The sequence below is a fragment of the Anastrepha ludens genome, chromosome 4 (assembly GCF_028408465.1).
Source record: "Anastrepha ludens isolate Willacy chromosome 4, idAnaLude1.1, whole genome shotgun sequence".
In the NCBI taxonomy this organism is placed as follows: domain Eukaryota; kingdom Metazoa; phylum Arthropoda; class Insecta; order Diptera; family Tephritidae; genus Anastrepha; species Anastrepha ludens.
In genome coordinates this window covers 117,982,097-118,004,445 of record NC_071500.1, presented here as the reverse complement: position 1 = coordinate 118,004,445, position 22,349 = coordinate 117,982,097, and positions in this window count along the sequence as shown.

The window sequence follows — 22,349 nt, the reverse complement described above, 5'->3', positions numbered from 1 at the left end:
TTTTTAAGTATTCATTGACATTTCATCTTGGAAAGACTTATGCCGCAACAACGTTTACAAATAGTACAGTCGTATTACGAAATTCGATGCTCTGTGAAAAATATTCATCGCGCGCTCAAGCCCACTTATAGCTGTCGATGGATGTCGGCTTGCCGTACTTGAGCTGAAGAGCAACCCAAAGCCATTCAAGCATAGCCATTAAATTCATTGAAAACAACCGTGTGACCTATGGCCCATATTTCTTCAAAGATGAGGCTACCGCCAATGTAACAGTGAATGGTGAACGGTATCGCGCTATGATAAACCACTTTGTGATGCTGGAAAGCCCGTGATCTCTACAACATTTGGTTCCAACAAGCCAACGGACGGCGCTTCTTGCCATACAGACCATGAAATAATGGAATTGCTACGTCGTCGCTTCGGTGTGCAATTTATCTCTCGCCTCGAATCAGAGGATTCACCACCAAGATCGTGTAATATCACACCTTTGGATTTTATTTGTTCGAGGTTGTGAAGTCTAAATGCTTTGTGGATAAACCAGCTTCGACGCAGTTGAAAGGGATTATCTTTAAAAAATAAATGTCATGAATGAAGACTGCGCAATCAACTTCAATTTTCATTGTTTTATTTCAATTTTAAATCCGATAACTCTAAATTGATCACCCTTTACAATATTGTTTTCCAAAAATATGTTTCTCCGGCTTAGAGAAAATAATTTCTGTATACCGACTGATAAAAACCATGTTCAAAAAATTTCTTTCTGTTGTTTAGTGCAGAAGACTGGCCAATTCTTGAGACGAAATTTAGAAACTTTTTCGATAGGTGGCACAGCAAAAGTATCTATGGCTATCATTTTAATGCACCAAATGTTTCATACATTAAAACATTCCATACAGACTCTGGTGCCTATGAGCTGGGTAGAGCGAGTAAGCATTATTAATTGGCGCCAGCCTATCTGACCGGGTAAAATGACTGACGCCTTTTATTCCGCTCGGTAAAAATTGAATGGAGGTGTGGTGAATTTACGTACATTACTTGTTTTCATAAATCTTTCACATTTTATTTATTTAAAATAATTCTATTAGCAGCTTATTTACCCACAAAGATTCATTTGGAGCAAACATTTTAATTCTTCCTGAAACCCAACATCCCAAACAAAACTGATGCTTTGGCTTTTGCGCTTCAACGCTGAATCAACATATTTTTTACTTGATTTTTATTTTTACTTGCTATTTACGTTTGTTTTTTACATCAGCTTATTGCTTCTTTAATAGTGATGCCAGCAAATATATGTAGATGAACTTGGGTCACAACGCACAGAAGATCATTTTACTGTATCGTACTACCCCAGCCTAAATTTTGAACTATACAAGTGGCTTAATTAGCGGTATTTTGTAAAAAGCGCGCATATTTAAATGAATCAGCGTCATTTAAAATGTATAAGTATATGTAAATGTATAAATTCGTGTTGTATGTGTGGCCCAAAAGCAAGTATTTACTTTCGCTGGGGACGGTTATGACAATAACAATTAAAAAGTAAGCAGAAAAATTTATTAAAAAACTTGGAAAGTGATTATTTCCACAAGCGCTCACTGGTGTCATTATTCGGAGATTCTTCCTTAAGAAACCACAAATTAAGCGCCAAAAAGTTACATTGAGTTGCTAATTTTGTCAATAGGAAAAAAACTTCATCAAGAAGCATAAAATTACACAGCTTCTCAGCAGCAATACCTTATAATCCTTGTGGGAGGTTTCTTTATTTTCATTTAAAAACATGCATATATAATTAGGGTTGTTTTTCGTTACTAATTTCTTTTTTAGTCAATTAAGCTTCAGACTTGCCATACAAAAGCCCAATTTAAGTATTGGGAGATAGGAATCTCCGCACAATTTTTTTCTATTCAGCAAACTTCCTTTGCTTTTCGCGCATTTTATGGCAACCCTTCTATCGCGCGTCGAACGCTTTTCTCACTCGCTACTAAATGTTCTTTAAAGACCGCGTGTCAATTACAGCCAAATACACATACATACAAACGTAATTCCAATTTACGTTGCACCATTACCATATCTTATTTGATTTCGGTTTTTCGGTTGCAAACCGCGACCCTCACTCTGTCGCCTGCTGCTGGGCGTTTGCCACTTGCTTATCTGTCAAGGAACACACGTCATATCTTACGCTTTTAATAACCAGCATTTGCAAACTCTCCTCTCCTAGCACATTTCACTATTTAAAGTTTAACTCTCTGCCAATACGAAAAATCTACTCACCCTCCGTTTATTTTTAATCCAACACTTTTGCCAAAATTTTTCTCATTCTTGCCGCTGTTTTTCTACCTTTCTAGTGAATATTTTGCTGAACAAAAAGAAAAGAAATACAAGTAAGTACAAGCTTAGACAATTGCATTTAAATATTTTGCATTTGTTTCTATTCAAGTATTCCATAATCCTTTCTTTCCTCAACTACACCACCAGGCTGTGTGTAAACGGATACTCAAAGTATCACCGCCTGCTCCTTTTCATCTTTTAGTGCTTATTTCCTTGAGTACCAGTCTTTCTTAATATTCATACAAACACAAATAAACTCTAACTTCCATACGACACCGAGATCTGGTTTAAAATGTGGCAGAATGAAGACGTTACACATTTCAACACCCGCAGTAATGGTGGTAATTTCTGCTAGGAAAGGGAGGCTCTAAATATTTGGCAGGAATCTACTGCCTGTGTGTTATGATTATTGTTTCTCGTATGACTTTGTGGCAGAATATATGCATGAATGTACATATGCATGTATGCACACACACATATACGTATTGCATGCGCGTTAAGTTTATTTCCACATAGTTGGATGTTTGTTGATGATTTTGCGATTGTGCCAGTCTGCCTGTGTGTGGTTTTATGTCAGCCATTGTAAGGAATATAAAAGACCCATTTAATTTTACTATTATGCCATTTTTGTTACTTTGTCTGGTGTTGCACCGTTTTTGTTATCGCATAATACTCATAAAAGGGAATAAGAAGTAAATAAGAAGAACCAAGAATCTAGACAGTGCATTGCGTGTGTTATTTTGTTGGCTTTTTTTTTTTGTTTCCTGAAATATTTATGTACATGTATTCATATGTATTTGAACGAATTCATAGTTTCCAAATGATGCCTATTTGATGCCAATACATTTAAATATATGTATAAGCACACATGTAGCATGTAAGTAGAAAGTGCAGTGGGGACTAAAAAGGATGGGGAGATGTCCACGAAAAACTATCAGCTTATCAATAGTCTGCTATTTTACCATGATTGCTAAGTGGAGAATAGCGCCTCGATCACCAAACCCGAGATCACTAAACTTATATCAGTGTTACTCTGTCACTAATAATTTGTCTCACAGACTACAAATTTAAAACAAGTATATTTTTATATTTTCCATCTAGAGTTTAAACTTTAAAGCAATGGATTGGACTTGAGGTTAGATTTGTATTCAACTGCAGAAATTTTCAAAAAGATTTGCAACAAATTGCTGAGTAATAGTTAACATTTTTGGAACATGTATTTTGACTTGTATTTCTAATAGGGGGATATGAGGGATAGCGACACATCAGGAACTGTGAGCACATAAATGTTTTTTATAAATTTTGGAAAGTTTGATTCATGACAGTTGTTATCTTGCCTTGGACCAATAATATTTCCATACCAATTTCCATTAGCAATCGATGAGTGAATACATATGTATATTAAGGACCCTATAAGATGCATGCAATAATCACTACAAATATTTTATTCAATTAATTATTTTCCGTTCTCGGTTTTAACAGCTCAAGTAAATATTTATGATCACAATTATTGTGTAACACTGATTTGTAACTATCAAAAAGAGTTTTGCATAAAGATTCACTAATTGAGTCATATGTGGGTATTTTTACTGCTGCAGTATTTGCTGAGGTACTGGTCCTTTCCTGTTTTTGAGAATTTTGAGACAAAACATTAGCAAATTGTTTTTGACCATTCGACTGGCCAGTAGAAATTGTCGATGAATTCGCGAACTGCGGATCAGCTGTTAACCTACAGAGACTAGAGCCAATAATCGGAATCAGTTCTGCAGGAATCATAAATGGGTATGTAATTTACACAAAGAGCGGTGATCCAGTCTAGAACGCTGCAGAGCTGCAAGGTGTTTTGTGATGAGCCCGAACAGAAAACTGTAGAACTTTCTTCTACAACTTGGAAGAAAACCCGTTCACTTGATGGTCGGTATTATTAGAGGACACAACCCATGGGGTCAGCATATGATCACCATTGGAATCATTGAGGAACCGATTTGTTTGTCGTGCATAGAGGGGACAGATAGCAATTAGCATTTTCTCTTTGGGCTCCGATGTCATGAGAATGAGTAATATTAGCTCTCTCAAACTGAAGGATATTTTACGATTTGCCATAAATCTAGAAAATTCTCACTGGACTAGCTATTTCTATCTCTGTCTCTATTCTATCTTACTATTTCTTTCTGTTACTTCACTCTTTTCCTCATTGACTATCTACCCTTTTATTTTCCAGAGCTTTGAGTACTATGGGATTGTCAGGCTGAGTGTTTTAAGAGTTACCAATCTCTCGGTGCTTCTGGGCTCGCCTATTTCAAATTTCAATTTCATAATTTCTAGAATTGGTGTTTTTGGATGTTTCTTTAAAAGCGTGTAAAACAGAAATGAAAAAACAGTTTTTATTTTGGTTTTCAGTATTTATTTTTTGATCCATTGTTAAACATAAAAACTGTTTTTGCCTATACGAGGTTCGTACAAAAAGTTGCCAGCTTTCAAAAAATGCAATGCGTGGGTACACTTTACTCCTGAACATAGCGAAACGATTTCAGAGGTGTGGGTCAGGACGAGAGTTTGTTTGTTTGTATTTATTTATGTGGAATATGTTTGTATTTATATGTGTCGAATGAGCTGGCTGAATTCTGTTGGCTAGTACCCGGTGACGTGGCACCCGAAGTTACCTGCTCCATTCCGTTTTTCACCATATCTGAAGACCAAACCAGGAAATCTATCATCCTTGACTAAAACTGGTAGACCTTGCCCTGAATACAATTTGGTTTCTTCCATCTTCCACCATTCTTACGGTGTTCGGCAACCACATTGACACAATAATTTTCTTAAACAATTTCATTTTTTGCCATTAATACGAGTATATGTATGTAAAATAAGTTTTTCTATTACATATTCTATTTTGTTTCACTTTGTTTCAGTTTACTTTTTCGTTTTGGGTTTCGATAAATTTCCGATAAAAATTAGGGAAGAAAAAGGTTTTTCTTAAGGGAATTGAGACTGAATTACTTACAAATGACGTAGTGCGTACTCAAATTTTGTATGGCGAATAACGTATGTTTATCGAAAAATAATTGAGGATAGAATTACGAAAGAGGGAGCGAATTACAAAAATTTTCGCTTGGAGAGCAGTGGGATTCTGTGGCGAGCAGAGAAGTTGTGAATCGAAAGCGGCAAATATGCTTATTATTATTGGTTTTCTAATTTTAGAAACAACTTAACATTTTTTGAAACGTATTGAATCAGTAGAGGAATTAAAATTTAGTGCATATTTTACAACGGACAGAACCGAATATCATGCCGTGATGAAATTAGTTGATTTGGAAAGTTTATCAACACTAGAAAGTCGTTAACCCTTTTGCATCACCGCTCGAAATGCGCGATGTACTCAGAATACCTTGCGTCCATAATACCTTGCGTCGGTAAGACTTTTACTGTTTGTTTTAATATGTCAATAATTTACGAATGTTACAGGATTAGTAAAACTATTTATTCCCCTCAAACTTTAACTTTAATAAAAAAAGAATTTATTGCGGAATATTCCGTTCATGGTGATAAGAGAGATTTTTTGTTCGCGGATTGTTCCGTCGAATGATGCAAAGTATTAATGGAATCTGTTCCTTTAGTGCCAACAGTGCATCGATGAGAATTTAAACTTGTGATCATTGGAATAAGTTTATTGAAATTGAAGCTGATTACACTGAACAAAAAACTAATTTTTTTAAAAACTCGCATTCCTTCATTTTCCTACCTTATTTTTCCACCAACTTGTATCATATTTAAGTACAAGTCCCAATGCGATATCAGTAGAGCAGTTCATATGATTTTTCTTGTCTTAAGCACATAATGAAATTACGAAAAGCCATTCTATTATTTATATACATATTTACTATTACCCCCTACTTACTTGTGGCATTCTAATGCTTGAAATATTGTTGTTGGTTAAGTGCCGCCAACTTGTCCAAATGCACCTTGATAAGTGTGATATTCAGTTTAAAAAATTTCCGGTTGGTGGTATACAACTTTCAAGTATTCTCATTCGTAAAATCAATAAAAGACATATAATTGCACACAACGTTTACCAAATCTAAAGTTCTCCAGTGATATTTTCATTCACGTTTTATACTTTGCTTGCTATGACAAGTTTACGAATATTATAATAGGCCAGGGGTCGGCAGTCTTTTGAGTCGGATTTACAGTTTACCAAATTTTAAAGGTTTTTGTTCTTGCCAACTCGCATAAAGAAAACTATTTATTCATCTGGAAGTAATGTTTTCCACAGTAAATTGGATAATATATACTTATATAAGGCATTATTAGCTAATTTCTTATTATTTAAGAAAAAATTAAGAAATCAAACATTCACTTGCACTTCAATAACAACCAATCGAGCGAACAAATTCACTGGAAGTATTGGCTTTGTATGGTTTTAGAAAGTTCGCATAAATTTGGCTCTTAACTGATTGTTTTAAGTTTCAAAGAAAACTCTAAATTTTCATTTGTTAGTTGGCTTCTTACTTTACTTTGAATTATATTCACGCAAGGGAACGCTTGTTCGCACAAATATGCCCATCCGAATATAGTCAGCACTCCAAATGCTAACTTCTTCACCTCACTGTAGCAATCTGGAAAACTATTCCCTGCGTCGAAAATAGTTAAGTGCCTCAACTCGCGGCATTTCTTTTAAAGCTGCCCACTTTTGTTGCGTTACGTACATACATTTCTGGGCCTACAAGTCTTCCAGTTAGATTTTCAACTCTGTAAATTTTTCACTCCACAAAACTTTACTTTTTAAATCGCATTTCTAGAAATCAATTCCAAATGGCTCAATGTGGGCTTCGTTACTATTTGTGTTGAGAGGATTTACTATGAATGCTGGAGTGGTCTTGTTGGTTTTGAATTGTACAAATCTGTCAGCAAATTCATCTGTAATTGTTTTTAAAACTCCGTGTCTAGTTTTATAGAATAGAGTAATTAACCATTCTGCATATCTTGTGTAAAAAGAATTAGTTTTTCTTCAAAACAAACCTATTCTTCTACCAAAACATAGGCTGGGATTTTTAGTGGAACGGCCCATAGAATTATTTTGAATACAGTTTCATGCGTATGTCTATGTACATATAGCTATGTCAATTGTGTATAAGTACTTTGTGTGTTGACGCAATACTTACTTTTTGTAATTTGTTGGAATGACCATAATGCGTAACGACAAACAAAGAAAGCGAAGCCCAACACAACCACCCAAGCAATGCTTTCGGCAAATGCTGTCAAAATGTGGATACTGCCAACAATGCCGAAGCCAACACTTATCGTACAAATGGTGATGGGATATCTACCAATGAAGTCACGGTGGGCGTTTTTGTGGTGGCCAATTTATCTGGAGATTAAGTGGATGTTTCAATAAATTTGAGAACACTTAACCATACAGAAATGGACACTGAACCATACGTAGGAAGCCGAATGAAAGATTCAATTGTTCGACTTCAAACTATAGGAGGGTCGCACAAGTAATATTTGTGTTGTTTGAATGTATCATAATTGAAACATTCAGCTTGGCCAAAAATAGAGTTAAAATATAAACATTTTAATTCCATGATTTTCCATTACTCTCGACGTTGATTTAAGTAAAGGATTTGTCAATATCGAACTCGACTCGTGTCGACTATTGGTAATAAACTCTTTAACTGCCAAGTTTTGCTGATCTTTCGAATTTAAGCTTCGCCCCTTATAATCGATTATTGGGTCAGAAGAAATCATTGTTTCGAACTGGTTTTACGCTGATTCAAATGTACAATTTTGCCAGATATGTTAATATAAAAAAAATAAGGGATTCAAATCTGAGAATATACCCTATGATCAAAAAGTACCAGGCAGACCGAGAAGACTGATTTCTTCGATTGCCAAGGCGTAGTGCACCATGAGTACCTTCCATCGGGCCAGACAGTCAATAAAGAATATTACTTATTCATTTTGAAGCGTTTGACAAATGCTGTACGTCGCAAACGGCCAGAAATGTGGGCAAACAATTCTTGGATTTTGCATGATGATAACGCGCCATCCCATCGAGCCCAAATTGTGCTAGATTATTTGACAAACACCAAGTAAATACTATCGTGCAAGCACCGTATTCACCTGATATGGCCCTGTGTGACTTCTTTTTGTTTCCCAAGTTGAAGTTACCACTTCGTGGAAGGAGATTTGAGACGATAGAGGAGATCAAAGAGAATGCGACGAAGGAGCTGAAGGCCATCCCTTTGTCGGCCTACCAGGGGTGCATGCAGACCAGAAGCAAATAAAGTCTCCCTGCATGAACGCGATCTAATAAAAAGCACTTGAAAGAGAGTTAGCAGCATTGAAAATAATGAATTATACCAGTTATGAGCTATAACCATGATGAAAAGAATTTAGAAGGTGTGCGTTAAGACCGTTATTCCAAAGATGATAGACTTATCAGGTTCGCTCTTTAACTATGGTATATAAGAAAATTGTGAGGCGAACTTCGGCTGCCATGTCACTTGTGAGATTCAGCTGAATTCTTCACGATCATTTCACATGTATTTACACACTCGACCAATCGGTCGTTGTTCAGACCGCAACGAAATGTCATTGGTTGATTTTTTTCGTATATCATTAAACCAGGTATATTTTGTTAAACGCTTGATTTTGCCAAATTCGCTCACAGCTCACATTGAAATAGGCCTGATGGCCTCTGTTCTGACATCTAATAGAGGAATAATTATGTGGTTAGACCTTTAATTATAAGAGTTGAGGTATAAACAGATCCTAATATCTGAGCAAACTTCGTCGGACGAAAGTTGACTGTCAAAATTAAAGCACAATTTACTCCGGAATTAGATTGCACTCAACTACAGAAGTTCGTCTGATGGCGTCACTCCATCCGGCGAAGTTCGGTCAGCGAATTTAAGAAACTTTATTTTCAAGAAATAATGAACGGCAGTTTTGAGCGAACTGTTAAGCTGAAAGCAAATACTGACTTTATTTATACCTTCTTACAAGTATTCAATCTCAAAACTGAAATAGCAACCCTCGTATATATATGTATGTACATATATAGAGTAGAGCTACAAAAACACTTGTGCTGAATGTCTGATGGCAGTTACTGGTGAAGCTTAGTAGGGATTGTCAAAAGCAAAGAAGGTTCGGTGGAGGAGTAACAAAGGAGCCTACAAAGTAAAAAAATTCTGGGTGTAGTAAAAAAGGTATACAAAGCACGATGAAAGGAACAAACGGAAAAATTTGTTTGAACATTGAGGTGACGAGGTGTGAAGTTCATGAAGCATTGCCTCCAAATTGTAACAATTCCGTGAGGCAAAGACTGAGATCGCCATTATATCCTTCCGAAAAAAACTCAAGGAGCTATAATTTCATGTTGGAGATTGAAACCAGATTAAAAATTTAATAGCGGGTAATATTGGTCGATAAGAAACTAACTTTCATGCCAATATAAAGGCCTCTTTATTCCTATTTAAAAACTTTTGCTTGGCGAGACTTCACGGAAGACAGTCATTTGTCTAATACGACCCGTTAGATTCAAAGATGCAAACAGTATAGGCGAATTATGCTGCATGTAAAGGAAAAATGGCACGTGATGTATAGCTTGGTAATGGTTATGGAAAAGACATTACGCCTAACCGACTTGGGTAAGATTCTAGGCTATAATATAAAGGGTGGTTAAATTTCAAGTGCCGATGTTGAATGTGAACCACACCTAAACGTCAACGAAACCGTTGGACTTCTTTGAAAGAAAGAAAAGGTGTACGTCGATAAGCCAGCAATAATTCAAGAGCTAAAGGATCAGTTATGCCTCAGCGTCATCGAAAATTTAGACCATCGAATGGAGGTGTGCCGCCGAGGCCGCGGCGGACATTTGACCGATATTTTGTTCCATATGTAATTGAGCCATACCAATATTCTCATAATTTCTTAAAAAAATTGTATTTTATCCAAAATCAACACCGGCCTTTGAAACTTAACCACCCTTTACAATATATACTATTTTTTTATAATTGAGTTAAATTGTATTTCAGAGCGCTATAAGGAAGCTCTTTCCTCTAACTGGGGTTCCTATAATTAGTCAAGCTATTGCTCTGTTAGTACAGCCGCCGTAGCCAAATGACTTGGTGCGTGACTACCATTCGAAAGTGCGCAGGCTCGAATCGCCAAGCATGAAACACTAAATAACCGAAAAAGTTGTCTCTAATAGCGGTCGCCCCTCGGCTGATGGCCCTATTAAAGTGCGGTCATCCTTTTCCTATCTAAAGGTCTAAAGGGAATACGAGGGGTGCCTTTAATATGTCGGGATTTGGCAACCCTGGTGTTGCAATTTGGCAACTGACAGCTGTATCGCAAAGTTTGACATTTTTTGGCTTTTACGTACTCAGAACGTTTTGAAATATGTGATTCCAAAAGGGGGCGAAAGCTGTATATACCAAGCCTAACAACTTTACAAAGCGACAAAGTAACTTTTGTTACCAGGCAGAATTATAAAACCCCAAATCTTTCAAGGCATGGTGCATGTAATAGGCGTAGTACGGGAATTCGTCCGCGATACCAGGGTTGGATATATGCACTCAGTGGTAGTTAAAACACGAATTTCATCATCATGGAATATTTAGTGAAAGTTAACATTTTTCAGTAACATAAAACTGCTTCTTGAAGAATAAAAGTCAGACTATATGAGCTGAAGAAGTATAAGAAAATGTTTTCAAAATAAATCTAATAGAAAAACATAATTAGTTTGTATTTGGTTTTTTAATATCAATTTTTCCAAATTATCGTCTGTGAGATTTTGCCTTGTTGATCGATTAACAATTCCGACAAAAAAAAAAGGTCTCCATCGGCGCAACTTTTTTTATAATAGAAAAGCGGTGAAAACCATTAATGCTCCTATGAAAATACTTCGGTTGCTATAACTCCACCATGAGTGTCTAAAGGTTGATTTTCATCTAAAAATAAGAAAGTTACTTACACACATCTCGCAGGTTGATTTATTTTAATCGAATACTTGTAGACACCTCATCAAATTCGAGGCTGCAAATTACTTTCTCCTTCTACCAGTTATCTTTAAACTCTTTTTCAAATCTTTGCAGTAACTTTGATGGCGTTTAAATATTAATTTCGGTAGAAATTTTAAGCTTTTGGAAGCTTCACATTTTATTGTGGACACCAAAGCGGGATTAAAATGAGCAAAGGACATATTTTGTTCTCTTTGAAGGAAGTCGATAGCTTCTGCGATATTTTGGATTACTCTTGCATATTCTTCCAAATACTAAATTTCTTCCTCATTGATAACAAAATTTTCTGGCATAGTTCACATAGCATGCGTTATCATGGTGCATAGAGTACAGTAGTATCATCATTCCAGCAAAAAAAAATTTAGACGTACATATGTGTAACGCGCGCTTTTTAAATGAACAATTCCCGACATTTTTTTGACAGTATATAGCTAAAACTCATGTTTCACTGCAAAAAAATTAACTATCAATAAAGGTTTAGGTTCGGTTATTTAAGGTGGCTGTCTAACAACACACTTGGGCCTACTAAAGACCCACTATGATACTACGAAAGCTACTATTTGCTCGGAAGCCCTCGCATCACCCCTAAACCACCCTGTGACCTTTAAGAATTTTTTTTTTGAGGTTTTCAGTCCTATGACCTCTGTTATACTGTTAAGGAAGGCGAGTCCAAAAATGAAGAGTCTCTTTCTACTTAGTGCTTGGCATCCGCATAGAAGATGCTCATCAGCCTCCTGGCAGCTTCTGTAGTAATCGTAATGAGGCATGCCTGCCAATTAGACAATGTCTTTTGAGTGCCCCTGTTAAGTTTCTTACAACTTGCCTATTCAATATTAATAACAGCTTACTGCGGCTGAGATCCAACTCTGGTCAAGTTAGCTTGCTTGTCATATAAATGGGAGGCAGGTATTAGCTAGATCGATGATGTGCCTGTCTATCAAGAGAAGTGGCTGCCCTGTGTTGTACTTACCCTAGCAAGCTCATTCGCTTTGAATTATCCGACTATTACACTACGTAGGTAGGTAGGTAAGATGGCAAGAGTACCCCAGGCACACTACAAGTAGCACTTACGTGCCTTTTTGATACCATAATGTGGACCACTACCTGTGAAAGGATTAAGGGAGGAGATAAAACCGTCTACAGCCATCCAGTGCTGTTGATGTAGCGGAGGAGAGAAAAGGGATCTAGGCTGGAGAATTTCATCAAGTCATCCCCAAAGGGGACGCTGAGGAATCTCAAGTGCCTAGCCGCCAAAGCCGGACATTTGCAGAGAAAGTGTTCCACAGTCTCTTTCTCTGCAGGATCCCCACAGCTTCAGCAATGGGGAGTTGTACGGAATTCCAAGCTTCTCCGCATGAGTGCCGATCACCCAGTGGTCATTGATCACCGCAAGGAGTTTGGAAATTGAATGGCGGGGGGTTCCCATCACCTTAAGCGTTCTGTTTATATCGTATTGAGGCCATAGTGCTTTTGAAATGGCACACGATGAGACAGACCTCCATCTGTCTTGCGCTTTTCTTAGAAAGAAATTGTGTAGTTTCCCTTTAACGACGGCCAAGGGGATACCGATATCTGAGAAGGGGGCAGCTGGATCCGGTTCTGCCACTCCCTTCCTGGCAAGCTCATCGGCAATTTCATTTCCCTCTATATTCCTGTGCCCAGGAACCCAGATGAGGGAAATGTTTCCTGCACGTTCGAGACGTTTAAGTTCCTCCTTACAGGTGTTCACGAGAAGAGAGCTGCAATACGGCGACGACAGTGCCTTGATTGCAGCTTGGCTATCAGAAAAAATATTAATGTCTCTCTCCCAACAGCGATCCCGAAGCATTTTGCATGCCTGCAGGATCGCGAAGACCTCTGCTTGAAAGACGCTGCTTGTCTCCGGCAGTTTAAAGGAGACCGAAATGCTGGCTGATTTAGAGTAGACCCCCGCTCCCACTCCAGACTCCATTTTGGATCCGTCAGTGAAAACAGAGGCATCTATATCCGCACCAACTCTCCCCTCTTTCCAATCTTGCCTGCTCGGAAAGATAGCCCTAGCACAACCCTCAAAGCACAGTTTGCGGATGGAGAGGTCGGTGTGAAATCAGAGAAAGAAGGGGAGATCTGCTTCAAGATGCTGCTATGTCCTACAGGAAGTTGCCTCCAAAGGCCAAACTCCTTCAGCTTGCAAATCCACAGGAATTAAGTGGAGAATGATGTTGAGCGCAGCGGTGGGACATGTTCTATAGGCACCAGTGATGCCCACACATGCAGTTCTCCCCACTCTCTCTAATTTAGTGGAGTTGTAGCCCTTCTGAAGAGCTACCCACCAAACTAGGCAACAGTATGTCAAAATTGGCAGAACCACTAAGTTGTACATCCAAAGTACGACACGTGGCTTGAGACCCCATTTTTTGCCGAACATAAATTTACAGGCGTAGAAGGCTATATTGGCCTTCTTAACTCGATTTTCTATGTGCAGCTTCCAGTGGAGCTTGGGGTCAAGTATTACACCAAAATACTTGACTTCCGATGAAAGTGTAAGACACTGGTTGTTAAGTCTAGGAAGCTTAAAAGGTGGAGGCTTGTATTTTCTGGTGAATAGCATCAACTCCGTTTTGTCAGAGTTGACTCTGAGACCGCTACTGGCGGCCCATCTGCTGAGTGTAGCCAGTGCACCTTCCAAAATTTCAGCCATTACTTATGGGAAGGGACCAAGTCAACGGCATATGCTACCACCTTTACCCCACCCCTGTTAAGGCGAGTTAGAGCTTCATCTACTAGCCAAAGGAGAGGCGAGAGGACGCCGCCCTGCGGTGTGCCCCTATGTACGAATCTGGTGATTCTAGCCCCGCCTGCCACCGCATTTATTTCCCTACCACAAAGTAGGGACGAGATCCAGAGGTAGATAGGTCTTTCCACCCCTAGCCTATTTAGAGCCGTGACAATTGACTCCGCCGAAATATTATTAAAGGCGCCCTCTATGTCTATAAAGGCCGCCAAAGTGAATTGTTTTCCCTTCAGAGATTTCTCTACAGTCCCTACTACCTCATGTAACGGTGACTCGGAAGATTTCCCTTTCAGGTAAGCGTGTTGGGTTGGACAAAGTCTGGTTTCACAGTGCTCTCGGATGTGATAGTCGATCACTCTTTCAAACACCTTGAGAATAAAAGAGGTAAGACTTATAGGTCTGAAGTCCTTGGCCAGGACGTGGCCCCCCCTTTCTGCCTAAGGAATGAAGACCACTTTGGTTTTCTTGCAGCTAGCAGGAACGTGGTTCAGCGAGACACACGCCAAAAAGATCTTTTGAAGAACGGGAACCACCACGGTTTTAGTCTTCTGAAGCATCACTGGCATGATACCATCGATGCCTGGAGATTTGAAAGGGGAAAAGCTCTCGATTGCCCAGTTTATTCTGTTGACGGACAGGACCGGTCTCAGGGACATCGCAGGTAACCCCTCCTGTCGGTTCGCGTCTTCGTTACAGACTGGAGCAATAGAGTTTTCCGGGAAATGGGCATCAATAAGGATTTTTAAGGATTCGCCTGCAGATTCAGCCCACTCCCCGTTCTCTCTTTTGACAAGAGTTTAACAGGAGTGGTCCTTGGATAGGATCCTGCTGAGTCTGGCCGAGTCTTTTGCGGATTCGATGGATTCGCAGTACTCTTTCCAAGAGTTGCGCTTCGCATCTCTAATGGATTTCTTATAATCTTTCAAAATTTCCCGGTAATCTTGAAAGTTCCTTATTTGGTAACATTTGTTGAAGACTCTTCTAACCTTCTCTTTCAAGTCGGTCAGAGTCTTGCTCCACCAGGGAGGAAAGTCCTTCTTGCTAAAGGCTACTGAACAGGCCACTTTGAAGGCAGACTGATAGGACCGCTCTAAGTGTATTACACTACGTCACTATCAATAAAAGTTTAGTGATGATGCAATTTTTTTCCACTATCACTAAACTTTCAGTGAAAATTTGTTTTGCATTCGAACTGCCACTGAATAAACAGTGCCCTAAATAGTTATACCCAAGAGCAAAAGTAATTAATTTAATATCATATTTCTAAACACATTTGATAGCTTCTGCTGTGTTATGCGAAATGAAAAACATTTGCAGGCGGACCCATATCCAACATCTAGTACAATAATAATACAAATATGGAGATTTTATTTTTTTAAGTTTTATTTGCGAAACGTTCCTTAACACTAAAAAAAAATATCCCTTATACTTTGTACACTTTTCACTACTTTCTTTTACGTGTTTTTTTCAAGCCAATTGGTTTCTACTTAAAGTGTCTGCATCTCACAGGACCAAGTGGCAAAGTATGATACAAGCAGTCTAGTTTAAGTATTTTTATATAAAAGTATTTAGCTTCATTCACACTCTTTAAGTAGCTAAAATGTTTATTGTACCGGCTGCCGGTCGGAACAACACCAGCATAGTCCATTGGCAGTCCCATTCATAGTTGCTGCCGTCGCTCGTCTTAATGTGCGCCATTGTGTCAAGATAAAGAAACGGAAATTAGCGCGATAGCAGGAAGTCGAACACAGGGGCACATGCACACATACAAAGGCAAAAACATAAGCACGTACACATACATAATAAGGCGGCAAAACGGTAGAGTCCAACAAACCCACCAACCATTGGACCAGCCAACCAACAACAAACTAACAAAAAACAACGGTAAAAATTCTTATAAACTTCAAATATTGTAACAAAGGTATTGCAGCAGCAGAAAGAAATAATGAAACAGCAAAAGAAACAACCGCCACTCTCGGCAGTCAAAACTTAATAATGAAAAGGAAATGAAATACAATGCGATATAAAAGAAGGAAGCCGCGAGGAAGGAATCGCACCAAAACGGATGTCGCGGAGCTGCGCAAAATGACATTTGTTTGTTTTTTTATATGAATTGTAGAGTTGCTATTTTCTGTGCCGATATGCATAGCACTAATTTGCTGGTTCAATAAATGCATGCGAATATGAAGGATCTGTTCAAGTAAAAGTTGTTTATAATGCACACAGGAATACGAGAAATTACGTTAAATTGGTATTTGGTAAACCTGTTTACTAAGCAAATAAATGGTTGCTATTAAGAATTTTCAAGTCAAAAAACGAAATAACCAAGAACAATTTTGGCTGAATTTTAAAATATTTTGTTCGTCAGAGTACGAATTAAACTATAACTTCTATTCTGATCCATATTTTTCTTACTTCATGCTATTGCGAAATTAACCGCGCACTTTTTCGCCGTAGCCGAATGGGTTGGTGCGCGACTACCATTCGGAATTCACAGAGAGAACGTCGGTTCGAATCTCGGTGAAAACACCAGATTTAAGAAAAACATGTTTCTAATAGCGGTCGCCCCTTGGCAGGCAATGGCAAACCTCCAAGTGTATTTCTGCCATGAAAAAGCTCCTCACAAAAATATCTGCCGTTCGGAGTCGGATTTAAACTGTAGGTCCCTTCATTTGTGGAACAACATCAAGACGCACACCACAAATACGAGGAGGAGCTCGGCCAAACACCCACAAAGGGTGTACGCGCCAATTATATATATATATATATATTGCACTCTTACATATTTTCACATAACAGTTGTATGTAACAGCACAAAGCAATTGAAGTAGATATATACATATATAGGGGTTTTCAGTAAGAGCGCTTCAACTTTTGAACTTTTTTGAATAAAACACAAACGGTTTGACTTTTTTAACTATTTTTTTTTTTATTATCGAGTTTGAACATATACATTTAAGTATGAAATTCGATTTCTTTTGCATGACCACCGCGTGCACGTTTTACGAAGTCCAATCGTTGAACCCAATTTTCGACCACTCTTTTGCATAAATCGGCCGAAATTCCAGCAATTTCGCGTTCAATATTGGCTCTGAGCTCACAAATCGTCGCCGGCTTGTTACTGTAGACCAATGACTTCACATAACCCCAAAACGGGAGTGCTTGTTAAATGGACCGTAAAATGGCCATAATGCTCTTAAAGTAGCAGCAATAGAACGATTATTTTCATAAAAAATTTGTACGATTTGCAATCGTTGCTCAAGTGTGTAGCGTTCCATGATGAAATGTATACTAATGAAGTTTACAAATGACAAGCGAAAAATAAAAAATATTGCGTCGTTCGCCCTCCCTATCGGAAAAAAGTTGAAGCGCACCTATTGAATAACCCTATATAAGTATACTGAAATGCTCAGAATGAATGATGAAAGGAGTCGATTTAGCCATGTTACTTTCTCCTTCCGTTGCTCCACTTACTTCAATTTTCAAAAAATAAGTACGCTTGATATAATTGTTATAAACGAAGTAAAATTACTCCAATCATACTACATACTATCACAAAAATAATACTGGGAAAGGATATACGAATCAAGTAAAATTTTGAAAAATAGAAGTTGCAAGCCCAAATTTGGTACACGTGTTGCTCCTCTACTGACTCCTGATATTACAAGCTACAACTCTCAGAGCATATAAAGTCCTATCCGGGCCGAATTCTGCCCTCCTTACTTGTTGCAACTTAAATTTGTATTTCAGGTAATTCCTTCTGCAAATATGCATGTTTAAAATGCCTTGCGGCTGTGCCAATTACTTTTATTAGTTCTTGCATTTTTTCAACAAATAAAAATCAGGACGCATTTATTTCTTGATTCCACTCAGAATTTCCTTAAAATACTGTTTTCGACAAAATAGAAAAATTAATAAGCCAACACTTCCAAGGTGGAATCATTCAAAGAACTCGCAACATCAGCAAAAAGTCTATGGTACCAAAGATATGCGGCAGTCCTTCGCACCGCTAGGGCCATTAAAAACGATTAACTGCATAAATTATGCGGCAAATCCAAATTTTATTACCAAGTCGCGAATAGTAGCACTCCTACCAATTGCAATCAGGGAGGGGATGAGCGGGGGAAATTTACCATAGAGCGTGTCAACAGAATTGAGTTTTGAAAGTTGTCAACAATAGCAAACAAATAAAGTCATTAAGCAGGGCGCAAAATAACGCAATCGCTGAGAGGCGAAGAGGAGCAGTGACCAGGATGCTGCAAAAGCGGGGAAAGGAAGTTGGGCGCTATTCCGACATTTAAAAAAATAAGAGCGAATTTATGCGAACAATACCCGCGAAAATTATGGACAATTGTTTATTTACAATTTGAATACAAATCTAATGCAATTGCGGACGCGAAAGCGCGCAATCATAAACACTCACACATCCATATATGCGTACATGCTGATACGATAGCACGGGTACGTACATACATACCTATAAAGCTACACAACCTACACACGTGAGTACTATGAATAGAACGTTGCATAATCAACAAAGTGGGTCTATGCGCCGCATTATCAGTGACAACAACAACTAAGTGCTCACTCCCAAGAGCAGACACCCGCTTGAAACGCCAAAGCAGCAGCGCTACTAACAATGCCGAACAAAAACGAAAATAACAACTTCGCACAAATAAACAATAATGAGTGCGAGAGCAACTTGGTGTTGTTGTTATGCGGTACAGAGCGGAGCAATCGGTGCCGTGGGCGACACTTGATGTGTCATTTGAAATGTCACGCATACAAATTGCGAAGGCGCGAACGACAAAACCAACGGAGAGTGTCCGTAATTCTTTATTTTATTAGTTTAGGCAAAATTGACATAAAAGGCGGGAAGCAGGGCGGGTTGGGTGGTAACATGAAATGGTGATTTTGATGTGACCACAATAAAAAGTGCTGATCCAGAGCAGGGGTTGCAGCTACAATCATAGCATACTTGAATGCATTTCAGCGTAAAAACACAGCGTACTAATATGCACCTACATATTCACACACACATACATATATATGCATACATATCTGTGTATGCTTCTTTGTAATAAAATAATTTCTGCGCACGTGTCGAAAATATTCAAAAAGGATTCGAGGATTAACTTCACTATTGTCAAATGTTATTGTTACTCTTTGACATATGCACACACACACATAGCACATACATACATAGAAGGCACATTAAACGGCTGTGTGGCTGTTATTGCAATTTGGAAAGCATTGGCCTCGAATTATACTTTTTATGAGCTTTTGAAGTTGCTAAATAGTTTATTAAGATCGCATATTTTTCTGCTTGCTTGTCGCACATAAATAAAATATTGGGTTGGGGAATAAGTTCGTAGCGTTTTCACCGAAGACTTTTATTTAAACAAAAAACAATAATCATATCAATAAGTTAATCAATTATATATTCGCCGTTGCTGTTTACAACCTTTTCCCACCTCTCGACCAATTTGTTGATGCCGTTCCACCAAAAATTGACTCGTTTGGTGTCAAAGAAGTTGTTGAACCAGTTGTTACCAGCCGGAAAAGATGGTAATGGGTCGGTGCAAGGTCCGGAGAATATGGCGGATGCTGCAGGACCTCCCATTCGAGCTCATGGAGGGCGGCTTTGACGACTTGTGCAACATGAGGCCTGGCATTGTCGTGAAGGAATATGTTTCGACCATGTCGATCAGGTCTTTTCAGTCGAATCGCCTCTTTCACGTGGTGTAGCTGGGCAATGTAGAGCTTTTTGTTGTCTGTGGCATTTTTTTCGAGTATTTCCCAATGCATCATGCCCTCCCAGTATCAACAAACACATATCATGATCTCCTTTGGATTCCGATCCGGCTTGATTCTCTCTCACCTCCACTGCACTCCTTTCTTTGCTTCATATTGATGTATGAGAAATGGTGCCTTCTCATCTGCCGTGACGATGCGGTACAGAAAGCGTTGTTTATGACTGAGTGTTGCTCGATGGCAATGGCTCGATGCTTGAAAAGCAGTTTGAAGGCGACTTTTTTGTTTTTGAGCTCGTGAGGCATGCAGGCTTCCACTTTTTCGGTAAATCCCATTGAAGGTGGTTGAGAATCGTTTTTAATTTTTTCCGCCAATTCACGACGGGTTTGACGACCGTTCTACCTCAAAAGTTATTTGAAACGTTCTTGATCGAATTCAGAAGGTCTTCCGCTGCGGGACGTGTCATCGACGTTAAAGTCGTCATTTTGAACTTTACAAACCATTTCCATACTGTAGACTCACCTATGACACCTTCTCCATACATGTCGCATATGTCCCGGGCTGCTTCGGCAGCTTTCTGACCTCGATGAAAAGCAAAGAAGGGCAGGTGTCGAAAATGTTGATTTTTCCTACTGAGTATTCCATTCATCCAAGGGCGTTAGGCGAGCTTAACTCTTGGGCCACAGGATGTGGGCTAAGTTTAAACCCGCGTAAAACAGAACGCTTTTTACGACCAGATACAAGGTACCAACTTTCACCCTACCAAATATCAACGGACAAACTCTGTCACTATCAACCAGTGCAAAGTACTTAGGGGTAATTCTGGACTCCAAACTTAGCTGGAAGTTAAACGTCGAAGAACGGGTAAGGAAAGCAGAAATTGCTTTATATGCCTGCAAACGTATGCTTGGAAGAAGATGGGGTCTTCAACTTAAGCATACATTATGGCTGTATAAGGCGGTTATACGACCCATTTTATCGTATGGCTCGGTAGTTTGGTGGAAAGCTCTAGGGAGAGAGTACAATACCAAATTACTCGGCAGAATACTTAGATCAGTCTGTGCAATAACGGTTGGTGCAATCAGATCGTGTCCTAGAGAGGCTCTCAATGCACTGACACACGTTATTCCAATAGACCTACATATAAAAAAGACGGCAACCATGAGTGCATTTAGGTTAAATGAAGCGGGTCGCTGGAAAGAAAAACTTTATGGTCACGCTAGTCTATTATTGCGACAAACTCAGTTAACCTCGGTGAGGACTGACTACATCGTCCCGATGGTAACGTTCAATAGGAATTTTGCCACACTCTTTCCATCTAAAAAAGAATGGAATAAGGGATTCTCTCTAAACAACTTCGATACCACAGTCTATACAGATGGCAGTAAAATGGATTGTGGTGTTGGACCTGGTATATATTCTCATAGACTTGGAATTGAAAAATCTGTGCGTCTCCCTAATACCAGCAGCGTCTTCCAAGCGGAAGTACTCGCAATTGGGGAAGCCTGTAGGTTACTAATCGCAGATTTCTCTTTCAAGGGCAATATCGTTATTTTTTCGGATAGCCAAGCTGCAATCCAGGCGCTGGACGCGACTATAACAACCTCTAAAGTGGTGGAGCAAAGTAAGAATAGCCTCACCAACTTGAGTGAAAACCATAGAGCAACCTTAATTTGGGTCCCGGGACACCGGAACATAGAAGGTAACGAAAAAGCTGATGAACTGGAAAGAGAGGGATCTGCCATGAATAGCGCTCTTGCAGTACCAGTATTCACTCCACTAGGTGCGGTCAAGAATTCAATTTCCCTAAAATACCTTCGAATTGCAGATTGTAGATGGAGAGACCAGACGAAATGCAAAATCAGCAGAACGTTATGGCCCACCTACAACCTCAAGCAATCGTCGACATTAATAAACATGAAACGACGGGACACCTGTAGACTTACGGCAGTCATAACTGACTTCTGGTCTATCGGAGAACAAGCCGCCAAAATGGGTATCCCTCATAACACATACTGTCATAGTTGTAAACAACCGGGGGAAAAAGAAACAATCTTCCATTTCCTCTGTGAATGCACTGCCCTTTGGAAGGACAGAATGTTAACCCTGGGCAAACCGCTGTTCGAGAGTCTCGAGCAGCTGTCTGGCTTAGACGTCAACAACCTAATAAGGTTTCTAAACTGCACAGACTGGATATAGTCCTGCTGTAAATAACTGTTAAGCAATTTGGTAACTAGGATGTGGCAACAAAATGGTGCGGAAGCGCTAGTTGGATTCTGGATGTATCACCACTCTAACCAACCAACCAATTCCATTTCTAAGCTTCAGAACTAATAAAAAATAACTCAAAAATCCAATAACATAGTTTTGTATAGCAGGGAAATTTCTATCCAATAAATAGATATCTCTTTGACACACAGCAAAAAAGAAAATTTAAAAATGCTATGAACCTATTCCCGAACCCATTATAT